Below are 16976 nucleotides of genomic sequence, written 5' to 3' on the forward strand. Positions count from 1 at the left end.
ACCACCCCTCCCTGACTCTATCACCCCTTTTTTTTGTTGGGGTGTGGGAGGGAGGGAGGGAGGGAGGGAGGGAGGGAGGGAAATTAGTGGGCTGAGTTGTGTGGGAATTAATGTGCAGAAACTTAGGCTGGAGTTGGTTAAGATGCCAACTATAGAGTCATTCTGGGGTCAGACAACGATAGCGATGACATTCTCTTGGCTGAATTGTTGAGTTGGAGAAGAAGGAGATCTTTTTGCTTTTTTGCCTGCTTGCCTTGCTTCCAAGTTCATCTACTCCGTTGCTGCTGCTTCTGATTCATTCACTGATATTAGAACCAACTTCTTCAAACTTCCAATGTGGACTGAAGAATCTGCTGGTTTCTTCTGGGTAGATGTCAGTGAGGAGAATACTTCCCAGGTAAGATATGCCTTGAGTTTCAACAAGATGAAATGTTCAACAGACAGGTGGAAATGAATTTCTAAATACATAGGCATAGGCTTGAAATGTAAGCCCACTAGGTGAGTCAAAACTCTTCTAAGAAGATGGGAGGTAGGTACTAGAGGGATGAGGATAAAGATGGGACCTTGGATATACTCTTGTTTGAGAGAAAGCAGAGCCAGTAGAGATGCGTATGCGTGAGCATGGACAGTGTGATAGAAGCAAGCCAATGCAGAGTTGAGGAGGACAGACAGCAGAAAAGGCGGGGAATGCTGCTCTGTGACTCACACATAGAACACCATGATAAACTCGCACCGGAGACAAGCCATGTGGAGTTCAAATCTTGACACCAATACCCCTGACTCATATAAATCAAGACAGGGTCACTTCCTTAGGCCTCCACACTTTCATTTGGAGAATGGAGATGGTTGTAGAGCCTCTTCCACACAGCCACTGTAATATCCATGCAAAGCCAACAGGCAGCCAGAGAGCTCAGCTCCACCTCCAGCACACAGAGCCAGTGAGCAGCAGAATGCTGGAGCAGCATGTGGTCAACAGTGGACAGAGAAATCAAGGAAGTTGGAGGCCTTAGCATTTAGACTATCCAGGGGTGACCCAGGAGAGAGACATTTCTTCAAAACATCAGGTACAAAGAACAGATTCCAAGAGATTAAGAAACCACTGCTTTAGTGCCTCCCCTACGCTCTGCTCCATTCTTATCTTCTTGCCCTACTCTCTCTATATCCTTCCAAAGCATTTTTTTCTGAGAATAAACAAATGTTGCCTGGATACGTATGCGCTGTCCTGTGCCTGGCTTTCACAGGCATGTGTCTTGGAGCTCAGTCCTCTGGGTATGGAGACCATCATAGTTCTACACAGCTGCACTCCACTCCGTGGCTGTGCAATAACTTTGCTCTCCATTGCTGAGCACTTGGGTGGGTTCCAGTCTCCCGCCTATGTAGAAGATGCTACAATGGGTAGCTGTGCACACCTGTCTGTTTGCACAGCAGTTCTAGCCACCCTGTGAAATCCCCAAAGTAAAGTTGCTTCAGGACAAAAATGTTGATCAGACCTGAAAGGACAGTCATATCCTGCAAAGGCATAAAGCAAAACTACAATTCTCTGTGAGGTGTCCAAGGCAGAGCAGGAACAGATAACTGAAGAACTTCCCACAGGAAAGGCATTGCTGGTTCCTCTTCTCATAATAACAGAAAACAAAGGTAAGCGTCCATGATGAATGTGGATTTTATTCTCCATTTAATAGGCTTTACTCCAGATGTTACAAACACGATTGCATTTGATATGCTCTGCTGTCCCTTCATTCACAATGCTGCTCTCAGACTTTTGACTAACAATGGGAATGGGCAGAGTTGAGTGGGAATTAATGTGCAGAAACTTAGGTTGGAGTTGGTTAAGATGTCAACTATAGAGCCATTTTGGGGTCAGACAACGATAGCGATGGCATTCTCTTGGCTGAATTGTTGAGTCGGTGAGTGGCAGGCCTGTGAGCTTAAATTCACATGCCCCCTCTCCTTTCCTGCTGTTGCCAACACCAAGCTCAGAAACAAAAGCATAATGCACAAGGGGAGCACCTTCTCCTGGGAGCCCACAAGCATGAAGCCAGCCAGGCTGTCCACAGCAGCTGGGAGTGGAAACTTGGCACCTTCATGCATGGGACAGAAGAGCTAAAAAGAATAAAGAGCCAGAAGGTGGCCCAGTCTCTTTATTCTGGACATCCATCATTTCTTCCTAGATGATTCTGACAGTAAGAGTAGCGCTTGTCCAGGAGAGTTCCCTCCCAGGTCATATCCTCATAAATCAGAACGTGCTTCCCTCCCACAAGTCCACACCAAGGACGAGCACTTCATGTTGAACAGGAAGCCACCTCAGGCACCTAAAAGGGATGGTAAGACCCTGACACTGATGGAGACATCTGAGAAGATAAAAGACACTCCAGCAGGCCGAAGTTCAGAAACATTGATGGCTCGTTCCTTATAACATTTCCTATCAACCTGAAAAGAAAAAAAATCATTGTAATAACAAGACGTCTGACACTTCAGCCTTCAAGGAAGAAGCAGGAAAGAAATGGACCAAGCTGGAGGTGCCTCACACAAGGGGCTGTGGAGATGAGGCCACCTGGAGATGATTCAGGAAAATGGTACAAGGTTAAAGGAAAGCATCCAGGAACTCTGTCGAGCTAAGGGAGCTTGGAGGAGCAGCCTCAAGAATCAAAGCATAGCTGCTCTTTTTTTTCCCCTGCCTAAATCATTATATATTAGCTACAAATTTAGTTTGTTGGCCAACACTCAAAAGTGACATATGGCCAATAAAAGGTTCGGAGTTTTCCATCTGCTGCTCAACTTGATCGTGGCTTCCACACATGCAGCACCATGTCAGGGCAACCACACGTCACCGTCCTTCCCTGAGCCTGCACAGCCTGTTAAATGGGCACTATTCTAAGTCAGCATATGCCGCCAGCACAGCAGAATGCTTCACAGGTTGATGGGCTCGTTCTTTGAAATCTGTTCCACTCTCAGATCCAACTGTCTTCCTGGAGCTACAGAACAAAAATGACTGAGCAGAACCCTCTGCAATGTCCCAGGCTGTAGCTGCCACAGAGCAGCACCCCAGAGGCATTGTCTAGAAACTAAGCAGAAAGCTTGTGAGACAACACTCTAGGTACCCGTTAAAACCCAAGGCCAAATGCAAAAGAATTGGCAACAGCCGCGGCTAGGATTTGGAAACTGTATCCATTGGCATTAAAATGCAAAGAGAAGTAGTCTATTTTCCTGGCTCTGGATCTTTCATTTCCCCTACCTTGAAACTAGAATTGTCTGCAGCTGAGCACACCAAGGCTAGGTGGCCCCATTTGTGATGTGTCCATGAAATCAGTCAGCCTAGCTTGCTCCTTGTAAGCACTGTCGCTCTCCCATGCATTTGAGGACACAGTGCTGGTCCTATATGCTTTTCTTTTTTTAACTGCATTGCAACTAGGATAGGTTTTTACTGCAAAGCTTGTGATGAGAAGGCTCCAGAAACGACAAATCATTCTAAAAAGCACAGCTCTGGAGAGGGAATGATTGTTTCTCTTGGTGGTTTCTCTGTTCAAGCAGAAGAAAAGGCAATTGGGAAATGGCGATTTGCAGTACCCGCAGGGAATGAAACTGGAGGGCCGATCCCACAATGCTCTGCGTGTTTCCCATCCTCCATAGTGATGCTATCTCCCCTCCCTGCTTTGTGCCTGTCAGAATCCATTGCTAGAGGCAGAGAGCGAGAGATTGGAGTGAGACTCAAAGCAAGCCTGTGGCTCCTCTTTCAGCTGTGTTGGCAAATGTGGGGTAGAGAGACAAGAGAGGAGGAAAGACTTACTGAAACACTACACAGGAACCGACTTTAAAAAAAAAAAAAAAAAAAGAGTCCCTGAGACTGTGAGGAGGTGTCACAAATTCTCAATATGAATCATTTGTAACAGAAATGGACCCTCGGTCTTGACAGACAGCACGGATTTAGAAGGATGGATTCCTCCAGAGTTCAGCAAGAGGCTGTGGCAAACAGGCCAGCAGGGCCTAGGGTTTGGCTAAGAGTCAGTCCTTTCTCCAGTGTGCTGACTTGGTGGAAACTGTCCACAGGAGCCAGCCTCTCTGGAGACTATAATTTTTTAACTCGCGTGTATGTGAGGGAAACTTTAATCTCTCTGCCTCTGACTCATTTATGCTTTAACTCACGCAAGTGTTACTAGATGGCTGGCTAGTTAGAGTTTAATTTAGAAACAGCCCCTGGGCCTGGAAAAACACCCAGAGAACCAACACTCAGGCACAGTTTCTGCTTGCAAAAATAGGAGGCTCTCTCTCAGGGAGCCACTTCAAAGGAGATAGTCTATGTCTTTGCATTTCCCCCAGCTTCACCCCCACACACACATCCTATGTGCAGTCACTGGCACACTCACCTAAGGGAACCGCTCTGGCATATATCCATGGATCAGGCCTGGCTGGCTGGCTCCACTGGCCATGAACAGGCTGCCTGGCCAGCTATGATGGCCATGCACACCTGCATAGCTGGACTAAGACAAATCATCTTGAAGCAAGAACATAGAAGTGCTGTCCAGGGTGGGGTGGGGGTGACAGTATGGGTTCAGGTTCCTCTGCCATCCTTTCTTTAGTATAACCTTTGGTAGGCAAGTGACTTGATCTTTTTAATTTTTTTTTTTTAATTTTTGTGTGTATGGGTATTGTGCCTGCATGCGTATCTGTATACCAGCTGTCTGTGGAGGCCAGCAGAGGGTGTCAGATCTCCTAGAACTGGTGTTATAGATGGTTTTGAGCCACCATATGGGTGCTGAGACTAGAGTCTCATAGCTTTTTAAGGGCAGCTACTGTGCTTAAATGCTGAGTCATTTCTTCAGGTACCCCAGCCTCCCATGACTTAATCTTTGCAGATTTAATGATACCATTTCACAGATGTTAAGACTGAGGGCATTGACCACATGTCATAGTGTGTGTAGCATGGTCACTACAAAGGTGAGCCTGCTTACACTACTGAGCTATGATTCTTTTTGCTGAGTGTGTATGATACCCATTGGCTTTAACACTCTCAGCCTCACCTGACTGCTGCCTCAGTGGTCTCTGTAGAGACCAGCTCTAATGCCCTCAAGCAACTTTACACAGGTATAAGATACAGTCCTCACCACTGGTATGACTGCAACCCTCGCCTTCACAACAGCCTCTCTGTTGCCCACGGCTGGGTTCTCCTGGACCGCACATTGAGGTTAGTAAGTGTTTGAAGATGAGCCTAGTAGTCTTCTGCTGTTGTTTCCAAATTGAAACTATTGACCCTGAGCTGCTCTCCATTTATTGTGTTGCCAAGGATGACCTTGAACCCCTGATCACCCTCTACTTTCTAAGTGTTAGGATTACAGGTTTGTACCACAATGCCTGAAGTTTACATTTTAAATTTAGGTTACCTACACTTTAAACTAAATCTCGCTCTCACCTTCCATCTCTCCCTCCTTTCACAGCCACTGTGTGTGTGTGTGTGTGTGTGTGTGTGTGTGTGTGTACATGTGTGTATGTGTGGATATGTATGTGTGTATATGTATGTGCATATATGTGTGTATGTGTGTATATGTGTAGGTGTGTATATGTGCGTGTATATGTATGTGTATATGTGAATATGTATGTGTATGTATGTGTGTAGGTATGTATATGTGTATATGTGTATATGTGCATGTATATGTGTATATGTATGTGTGTATGTGTGTATATGTGTATATGTGTGTATGTATATATATTTGTGTATGCATATGTTTGTGTGTGTATGTGTATGGATATGTACATGTGTGTATATGTGTATATGTGTGTATGTGTATATGAGTGTGTGTATGTGGGGATGTGTGTGTGTATGTGACTGTGTATGTGTGTATAAGTATGTGTTTGTGTGTGTGTATATGTGTGTGTGTATGTGTGTGTGTCACAGTTGAATCTCTCACATCTGCTAGACAGTGCTCTATCATTTTCACCATGGAGTTACTTCCCCAGAACTCCTGGAAACACTGATAAAGGAACAGCAAGATGAGAGAGGAACCAGAAGACAGTAGATGAAGGGTGGAGAAGTTGCTTCTGTAGATAACTTAGACTCTACTCTACCGGAAGCCTCAGAAGACCACAAGTACATGCTTCATAATGGGCTTACCCAATAAACAAAGGTAGCAAAGTATTTGTCCATTGCCTCTCAGCTTCCAGGAATGCTAGCATCCTAGCATGTGAACCTTATCACACTTCTCTCCCCACAGAAAGCCCCAGAGAGCTGTGGGAGCTGGCTGGAGAGTCAAAGTGAAATGCAGAATTGGAGGGTTGGGGAAGTAAGGTTCTGAGGACCAGAGGCAGACACAGATGCAGATGCAGCAGCTGTGCCTGCCCCACTCAGCTCTGGGACTTTGAAAGACTGCATGAAAGACTAGGGAACCCAGGCTTACATGAGTTAACATCTTCTCAGTTGCACATTTCCAAATTCCCATTGATGTACCAACATCAGAGAGACCAGAGGCACAATGTGGAGTATGAAGTCACATGAGCACCTACTGAGTGTATGAGACCACCAAAAGCACCCAGGAGAACATACAAAATCCTACTACTTGAATAAACCCCAGCTAGGAAAATTCTGACCCTGTGGATTATAATTCTCCATTGTAAAGCTCCTGGTTCTGCATATTAGTCAATAGAGTTTGTAGAAGAACTGAGGATTCATCTTTAGTGGCTCTAGGAATGGAACTAGAAGCAGAATCTTTACATTCTATTGTTGTCTGCACTTGCACACCATCCCTACTCCTAAACAGCAGAAGATAAGACCCTTATCAAAAATTAAATAAAAGCACAGACACTGTGGCTAACTTTAAGTAATTTGGGTCAATGTCAGATTTTGCTATTTCGAACACAGAGACCTTAAGTACCTTCTTTGATGCAAAATCCATGTGCAATAAAGAAAACAAAGCTCATATCTCATATGCCCAGTGCTTTGACATATCAGCACCATCATAACTGCTTCCTCATGTGTCCTGGCACAGAGATGTCAGCCCCACATCAGCTGGGGCTGCCCTGACCCTTGTACATGGGGAAAACTCCATGCATAATAAATATAGCACTTGTTTCTAGGAGGAGGATGCTGTCCCTTCTACTGCTAAAGTGCCAATGAATATTCAATGAGGACTGTGGCCCTCCCTACAACCACTGTGGCTCATCACGTGCTAGCAGAGTGACTAATGACCTGAGTGATACAATTTCCAAGTGACTTTCCTGCCTCACATTCACCCACATGGACCTGAAATGCACAAATGAAGAAATTGGCAGTGTACAGTATTTGTACATCGGCTATGCACTGGAGCCCACCTTGCATTAGACATGGGGTGGCCAGAGTCTTTCCCTGAGGCCAGCTAGCCAAGGTGTTAGCCACTGTGATCCACATGGCCTTGTTTGTAATTTCTCCACTCTGCGAGTGCCAAAGCAGCAAGGGGCCAATAAGTGCACAGATGGATGTGTCTACATCACTATAGAACTTACCCAAACCGGTCAAGTCCTGATGGACCTGGATTAATTGATGTCACCCTCATGAACACACCAAGGTAATGTGTTATCCATGATGTAGAGTTTCTCCCCAAGCCCAATTATTAAATTACACAGTAAGCCCTAAAAATCCTAGTATAGCTTTATAAAAAGTATTTTCTATCCTCCTGAGGTAATTGCCATCTCTGAGGCTAACTGCTCACCTAGTCTGCTAACCTAGGCCTACTCCTGGAAGCTTCTAGCCTTCATACAATCTTATCTAGACCTAGAATCTTGCCTGCCTTTGAGACTTACTGCTGAATAGGTTCACACCTTTCTAGTTCTTTCTGATCTCTGGCTGGTTGGTTCAATAAGGCTGTTCTGGCTCAAACTCCTCTCCATGCCAACGGATTTAATCTGGCTTCTGTCTCACACCCTCATACTAACTTTGGCAGTATGTTCTAATCTTCTGGCTTTAATTCTCTCACTCCTTCTGTCTTCACCTGTGTCTAATTTGTTCTCTTTCTGCAACCTGTCTCAGTACAACTGTTCAAGTAAAAGCTGCTGCTTCTCCTCTTTCTCTCTGCACTGATCCCTCTTACAGTTTCCCTTTCTCATCTCATGAGAGTTGGGCATATCCTGTTCTGCCAAATCTTTCTCTGATTCGTCACTTTGTCTGCCACTCAATTAGATATCACTTTCAAACATGGGTGGTACATTCTACAAACTAACTTTACCTTCATTGTTTGGGATTAAAGGTGTGTACTAAGGACTCATCTGTCTTCCAACCAGAGGGATAAATGGTATGTGCTAAGGCTGAGCCACACCACAACTAGAAACAGTTTTCATCCCAGTAAATAACACACTCAAGGTTTATAGTGTGATCAAATATCTTACAACATAGTTTAACATACCATAGAATACTGCAACATAGTTTAACTCTTCTAGACATGAGAAGTGGGAAAAGCAGGAGGGTAGGCTCTCAAACTGTGACTATCAGAAGACAAGAAAGAAACTAAGGGTGGAAGAAGGAGCAAGGTGACAAGGTGTGTAACTTAAGGAAGTGGGGATGGAGAGGTGGGGATGTATAGGAGAGTTCAAACCACTGCAAGGTGGAATCATCCCTTCAGTAGTAGTATCCAGTCACAGAAAAAGGCATGTACTGTGAAACTCAATTCTTCAACAGAGTTAGCTGTGCTTCTGGCATGGCTGGTGGGACCTTGAGAAGTTGTTCATTCTGGTCATCACTGTCTTCATGCGTAAAGCAGGACTCATAAGACTGAGGCAGTTTAAGTAATTTGTAGAAAGTACCTGGTATGATTTGGCCACTGTACTAAAGGTATGTCTATATTCCAAGCAGATCATAATCTAGGGTGTGTCTGCACTCCATCTGTATCACATAGACGTAGAAGGTCTTTGAATGTGATCCCTTGCCAGAACAACCATGTTGCTAGATTAAAATTCTTCTACATCTTCCTCCTTTCTGTTTAAGCTAAAACTTGTGCACAGTTTAACTTTTACAACAGAAACAATTATTAATCCCATAAATTTAACAGTCCAAATGTCCTTTTGAAGATTCACTGATGTAATGATTCTTCCTAAATGCAGTTCTGATCATCTGTCCTTCATCAAATGTCCATTTCAGCATCAAAGTTTTTCAATCTGCCAGTCCAAGGAACAATCTGTCTTTCTTTACCAGGTTTGTTGAGTTGTCCCCATACACTGGGGATCTTCTTTTTGTATCATCTGTGTTGCTGTCTTTTTGCGTCTCTTATTTCCCTGAGTCCTGCCTGTCATGTGGAAGCTTCTCTTATTTGGAGCTATGTGAATAGCACAGAGATCAATAGATGGAACGTCACAAAAAAAAGTCCCTTTGCATGCCCTTCCAAGCTAGCATTCCTCCTATGGTAACTAGCCTGGTGTCTAATAACAGACTAATTCTGTCCATCTTTGTGAATGATGTAAATTAAATCATATAATACATTACTGGTACAATTGTTCTAGTTGTCTAGAATCACCAGGGAAAAGTCTCAATGAGGCATTGTCTAGACCAGGTAGGCCTTTAGATATGTGTATTGGGGGATTATCTTAAACACATTGAAGTGAATAGATCTGCTCACTGTGGGTGGCACCATTCCTTAGGCACAGGATTCTGAACTATAAGGGTGGAGAAAGCCAGCTAATAGCTAGTTACATGCATTAACTCATTGCTCACAGATCTTCACCATAATCAATTCCTCAACATACTGATAGACTGTAACCTGTAATTATGAGCTATAATTAAACCCCCTTTCTCCTAATTTGCTTTTATCTCTGTATTTTTAATCATAATTATTATTTACTATGTAAACATCCACTTTGTACTTCTGGGGATGGATTCTGAGGCCTTGTGAGGGAGGCACTCTGCCACAGAACTACAACCACACACTTTATGTAAAAGTTTTTATTTTAGAATGGTTTTACGGGGAAAAAAACATAAAACAAAAAACAAACAAAAAAAAAACAAAAACAAAAAGCATTCTCTTTTGATCAGTCAGCTTGGAGAGGAGTTTGGGCCAGACCAGCCAGAGTTCAGAAAGAGCTAGTTTGTTCTCATATCCTGCATCCAGGCCCTCAGTTAGTATCACTTTGCCTAAGTATGGAAATTTAAGGGGGACTTTCCTCTGTTTTCTTCACTCAATATTTACTTCAGAGATTTACCTTCTGCTGGTTGTGGTCGATGTTCTGTCCTCTTTGCTGAATGCTGCTTCATTAAGGGAATGCTCTCTAATTATTTATCCATACTACTACGGATGTACATTTGGATAGCTCCCAGTTTGAAGTCTTCACAAATGATGCTGCTAGTAACATTGTGGCATGGTGTGTTTAAAAGGCTCTTTGGGGATTCTGATGTTCAGTCCCAGGTAGAAAGCACTGATATAATCTGAATCAAACAGTTCACTCGAGCTTGAACTATTATTTGGGTTAATACAAAGTTAATACAAAATAATGTAAATATATTATTGGTTAAACACAAAATGCAAATATAAGCTACTATTGGTTAGTTGTTTTTTTTTCCATTTTCCAAGTAACTCTGCTGTAGGTTTGCCTCAGCTTCTCCAACTGGGAAGCTGTGAAATGAGGGAGCCACACAGAGCTAACTTTGCTGGATCTGGCTCAATGAAGGCCTTCTCTCTGGTCCTACTTTGGTGGATCTTAATAGGCATCTCAGAAGAGCAAATCCTGAGTATGATTCTAAGCAGGCAACATCACAGTGAGCTGAATCAAGCATAGGTCAGTGTGCTGATCATTGGTCATTCTTTTTGTATGCTATTTCTCAACTATGCCTTTCAATGACATATTTTTCTAATTGACTTTTTGAAACAGAGATTCCTTTGAAGGAAGTTGACCCTGTTTTTCTGGGGTCGTATGTACATTGTCATTCTTTTCAGTATGACTTGCCTTTGAACTTCATGTATAATGGACCCTGAGAACCCCACATCTAAGCTAATCTTTCCCCTTGCTGATTCTTCCCAGTTCCACCCTAAGCTTTGTACCTGGCATTATGAACTTCCCAGAATGTTCTCAGCAGCATCTTAGAGTCTGATTCTGACAGAGAAAGCAGCTAGGGTTCTCCTAGTTCTGCTCAATTTATCTACATATTGTCCTCCTGGGTCTTACAGCAACAAACTGCCAGCAACCTAGTAGATTGCAACTGAAGTGCATTTGTTCACAATTCTGAATGCCAGATCTTCAAAACAGAAATATGGAGAGGAATATCTTAGAGGCCCGGAGGGAGAAAACATCCTATCCCTCAGGCCCTCTATCATCTTCCTTGGTATCCTATCTGCATCAGTCTTCACTTTGCCTTCATCTTTGTGTGTCTCTGTGATGGTTGACCTTTTGTATTAATTTGACTGAACTATGTTTCCCAGATGTTTAGTCAAATGAAATTCTGGATGGTCCTATGAGGGTGTTGGGGATAAGACCAGTATTTGTGCCAGTGGACTTTGAGTAACGCAGGTTACCCACTCTAATGGGCCACATCTTGTGGGCCACATCTAATTAGCAGGAAGCTTGAATAGAACAAGATTGATTCCTAAAACATAAAGGAACTACTGCAGAGAGCCTTCCAGCGTGAGTGGCCACACCCATGTCTTCTCTGGGTCTGAAGCTTGCTTCTTGGCCTGCAGATGTAGGGCCTTGCCAGCCCACAATAGCTGCATGAGCCTGTTCCTTAAAATGAGCCTGTCTATGCTCACATGTATCCTGTAGGATCTATTTCTCTGAAGAACTCAGGTTGAAGGTTACATCTTGTCAGAAATATACCAGCCATTAGATACAGAACCTATCCAGATCCATTATGACCCTCTTCTAACTACCACATCTGAAAAATCCTTGCAACAGTTCCTCTCTGTCCTTGAGTCACTTCTATAGCTTCAGACAACCTTGGTCCAAAAATATTAAACAGAAACTTCTAGGAATAAAAAAATTGATACATTAAATAAATATTATTATATCATAATTACTTCATTTTATTGTTAGGTATTGTTGTCAATCAGTTTGATGTACCTATTTATATGTATGTGTATATGTATATATACATAGTATAATTATATATACATGCATATACATATGCATATGCATATACATCATGTACATATATATCATATGCATATACATCATACACATATATATACATCATATATATCATATACATATACATTATACACATACAACATAGGGCTTGTTATGGCAAAAAGATTCTGCCATTCTTCAAGAGTCTTGGAAAGCTACTGGAGCTTAGTGGGAAATGTAGTTCTGAATCAGGCTGATTCTGAGCTTCTGGGTGGACATGAGCTTGAGAAGAGACATGACTCTGTTTTCTGATATTACATATCTTGGTTTGGAGTTACTGCACCGTAGACTAGTAGACAAGATTGATGGCTCCTACTCTGCCTCCCATTAAAGAGTAGCACTCTGCACACCACACCTCAGATTCTAGCACCCAGCCCCATGGGTCTCCTTCCTCGGCTCTTTCAGGCTGAACAACTGAGGCAGTTGAGCTGGAGTCTTATTACCCTCTGCCTAAACCTGGATGGTTCCACTCATTGAAGTGTTTATTTGTTCAATGAACTCTTACTGCGCTCAACATTGACTTCCCAATGATAAGAGCATGGGTTCTGAAAAGGATGGACTGGATGTGGAATCTGCTTCTACCCTTATGCTTGCTATGGGTCTCACACCCCTCCTCTTCACAGTCCAGGACTGCCCCATAGCTGTCTCCAGGTCTACCCTGCTCAGTTTGGCAAAGAAAGTGCTTGTCTGTTGACCTTTCGACACCCTGCTGAGGAGGAAAATCACTTGTAGCACACATGGTCAGACACCAGGATTTTGTTTGTTCCCCTTACTTTGTCTAGAATTACCCTGGTTTCATTGCAATTATTCATATATACTTTCTTTCCAGACTTAACCTCAATCAATCATCACATTCTTGTATACTTCTATTACTGTCAACAATCCTAATATCTTTATGACCTCAATTCTATGCCCTTTTGTTTATTCTTAGCACCTATCCCAGCAGCTTTTCGAACTACCTGGTTTCCTTATGAAAAAGCTACGAGTGAGGACACAGCTTGGGCTTCAGTTTTCCCATTTCTGCTTTTCTTGTATTGGGACTGTCACTGGAGATTAACAAATGCTTGCAGCCAATGGGCCAAGTTTCAGAGCTCTGCATGCTGTACGCAGCCTGTTGTCTGCTCTGACCACCTCTCATTCGCCTTTCTTCCCTTCCATATTGCATTGTTTGGAATTCTTAAAATTTAAATGCTTTTTTCCTCCTCAAACTCTGTGACCCACCTTCCCTCACCAAGAGGAGCCAATACCTTTCTGTCCCTTATAAAACTTGCTGGGTGGGGGGGGAAGGGCAGGATGAGAAAGGGAATGTGGGGGCTGTGGAAATGGGATTCTCCCCAGGGCTTGTGACATTGCTGAACAAGTATGTCCCATTCTATTTAGGGTATGGCAAGCTTACCTATAAATGCCATTTTGACTCACTTAATGACAAAAATGAGCTAAGTTCTGGCCGGGAAGATCACAAATGAGCCTCCAAGACATGATAGAGAGAGCCAAAGTGCCCCCATGTTAGCACTTCAGAAAAGATGGTAATATACAAGGTTATATCTCCAAACACGTTTCTTAAGCCCAACATATATTGGCAGACAAGCTTCATCAAAATTCCTCACTTCTCTGGTAAGGGATGATAAACTATTTATTCAAGTTACGTTCCTAGATCCTCAGTGCAGTGACATTAAGAGTCCCTAGTCCCACAGTGAAGCAGATTCCTACCACTCTCTCCACTCTCATGATTGAAGATGCCATTCTGAACTGTCCGAGCACATGGCACTCAGGCAAAGGGCCAACATCTCTACCCTATTTCACACAAGAGCTGCATTTCCTCCATAGGAATGGTCACTCACAGTCCTCACCCACAAGCAAGTGAAGCCCTCATCCCTCATCAAGAAAATTTCTCTTTGCAACAGGAAACATCATAGAAAACCACAACCAATCAAAATGCAGAGTTGTAGACCACAAAACCTATGGCAATATCTACAAAACAACTCTCATACCTAAGGTTCAAGGAACACTATGAAGACGTTTTAAAAGACTGTAAGAGCCCGAGGATCAGGGAGTTTGCTGTGAGGTTGTGTCTTCTACTACTATCAGAAGCTATGCCTATAAAGTCTCACCAATGTGGCCACCCAAACATGAGCAGGAGAAGGAAAACAGCAACAGACATGCTAAAGTGGACGGGAAGAAAGACCACAAGGCCTCAGCCTAACACAAGGAACTCCCAGAAGAGTGGGAGACACAGTTTTCCTCAAGAAAGAAAGAGCACACCAACTGATAATACAATACCAAATGGCCAGCCCTGAAAAGATACATACAGGTAGCACTCTACAGATGGAACGGACTATAGTTAGGAATCCATTTATGTATATGTATGAAATAACAATTAATGAAAAAAGAATTTAAGATACCGGGCCAGCAAAGAACCCTCATGCTGAAAATGTTGTCTTGTTTGCTCCCTTGAGTCAATTCCAGGCAAAGTATAAAGATGTGGCATGGAGGGCATATGGGAGTATCTAGAGGGAAGAAAGAAACATGGGAGGTGCTGTAATTATAACTCAAAAATAAAAGAAAAATATTTTACAAAATATTAATAAAATAAATTCAGAAACAAAGCAATCAATTGGGACAGAAAACAATATAGTTTTCTTCCCCATCCACAATCCCTTCCCATCTCTTCCTGTACATGAGCCCAAAGTATCTCCTCTTTAAGAGGCTGAGGAATCAATTCTTAGTAAGGAAATACCTTAGGGGTGCAGTGGGCACTGCTGGAAAGTGAAAGTGTTATAGTTTGATATCCGGTCAGGTCAAAGTACTGCAATATCAAATCATCTGAACCAAGATACCAAGTAACATCAGGAAAGAAGACTAATCCCAACCACTTAGAGGGGACAAGGGAAGGGGGTGAAAACTTTACTTCTCCGTATATATGATTAATACCTTCAGAGTTCCGGACTCTTGTGCATGTATATAATTATAAATACATTTTCTTTAAAGCCAAGAATGTCCTCAGCAGGTCCATTTCACTGGAGTCCCAGAGAGTCATAGGAAACAATTCATTACAGTACATTTGACTGCAGCGTCTCTGTTGAAAGTGTTTCTCGGGGCTGGTGAGATGGCTCAGCGGTTAAGAGCACTGACTGCTCTTCTAGAGGTCATGAGTTCAAATCCCAGCAACCACATGGTGGCTCACAACCATCTACAATGAGATCTGGTGCCCTCATATGGGTGTCTAAAGACAGCTACAGTGTACTTACATATAATAAATAAATAAATTAAAAAAAAAAAAAAGAAAAAAAAAAAAAAGAAAAAGTGTTTCTCCTTCTTGTAGCTGTGAACTTGTGACAACTGAACACAGGATATAGATTCAGTCTTACTTTTCCCGTGATAAATCAAAGAATCATCCAACTATGTGCCTGGAAAGCACAGACATATTAGGAATGCGAGCTCATGCTTCTTGGCTGTTGAGTAATAGACCAGACACACAAGCAACAACCTTGCACCAGGAGTTTATTGGCTTATTTATCTTCAGATACAGGGCCAACAAAAGACCCTCATGCTGAAAATTTTGTTTTGTTTGCTCTCTTGAGTCAACTCCAGGCAAGGTATAAAGACGTGCTCCTTTTCGAGGCTATCAGTTTTTCCATCAGAAAGCTATTTTAACTCATTATGGATGCTTTCTTAAAATGCCACTATCTAGTCAACACACTACTGAGGACAAAGAACAAAAGAAAGTGTCTTGGGAAACGCAATGCATGAATCCTTCCAATACGCTCACGGCTCCATCCTCACGTCAGTCATTGAATTATCTTCCTTCACAAGTAACGAAGCAACACTGGCAGAAAGCCCCTGTAAACACTCCGACCCTTGTCCCCTCTTGTCCCCTAACAGCATTAGGTTTGGTGTAAGAATGACTCTGAAGCAATACTCCTAACATCATACTGATAAAAGCTAACAACCTTGGCCAATTTCCTTAACTCTTCGAAGTTTCTATTTGGAAAATGCAAAATATCAAGTGTACTTCTTTCATGGAACAGGCATGTACAACAACAGTTGGACATAAATCCAAGCAGACAAGCACTGCAGCATCGGCTGTTGAGTATACGGTATTGTAAAAGCCTGGCTGGTTGGCAGGCACCTGCTCTATCTAGCCTGGTCCCACTGCTGAGTCATGCATGCACAGCAAGTGCCTGTGGTTTCCATTCCCCTTCTCACTGCATGGCCTTCCCTGTAGGCTAACATTAATCTATTCACACTGCTTTAGAAAAAATAAAACTACCTGACACTGGGCAACTTACAAGAACAAAAAATGTACTCCTTATAGTTTGGAAGGGTGGAAAGGCCAAGACAAAGTTGCTGGCGAAGTCAGCCTCTGGTAGGACCTGCTCCCCACTTTGAAGATGGAGTGTTGGGTGGAAGGGAAGAACACTGTCCTCAGGTAGCAGGAAATGGAAGAGCAAAGCCCTTTCCTGGGGCTACTAACCTGTTCATGATGCCAATAGTAACTTAGTGTCCTCAGTGAAGACTCCATCTCTAGATGCCATCACATGCAGCATCCGGGACCTTATAGCAGACAACTTGGACCATGGCTCTACCATGTGTCCCCTTCCCTGCCGACCTTGCTCTCCTGCACAGGCAGACTAGGGGGACCAGTGCTGTCTCAGGGATGAGCTCACCCCTCATCTGAATGGGTGGTGATGGAAGGCTCAGACCTATAGCACTGCCTCAGTTAAAAAGAAATGACAAGATTTTGCCTTGTACACATTACCTTGAACTCAGGCTTTGAGTATGCTGGGAAAATATGGTGTATCAGGTTGCATGAGCTACCTTAATGAATCAAATTAACTGCCTTAGTTTCAAAACAAATGGGTTGTGGTTTCCCCCCTTCTCTCAAATCCCACTCATTGTTCTAGATC

The sequence above is a fragment of the Grammomys surdaster genome, unplaced genomic scaffold (genome assembly GCF_004785775.1).
Source record: "Grammomys surdaster isolate TR1022 unplaced genomic scaffold, NIH_TR_1.0 126381, whole genome shotgun sequence".
Classification (NCBI taxonomy): domain Eukaryota; kingdom Metazoa; phylum Chordata; class Mammalia; order Rodentia; family Muridae; genus Grammomys; species Grammomys surdaster.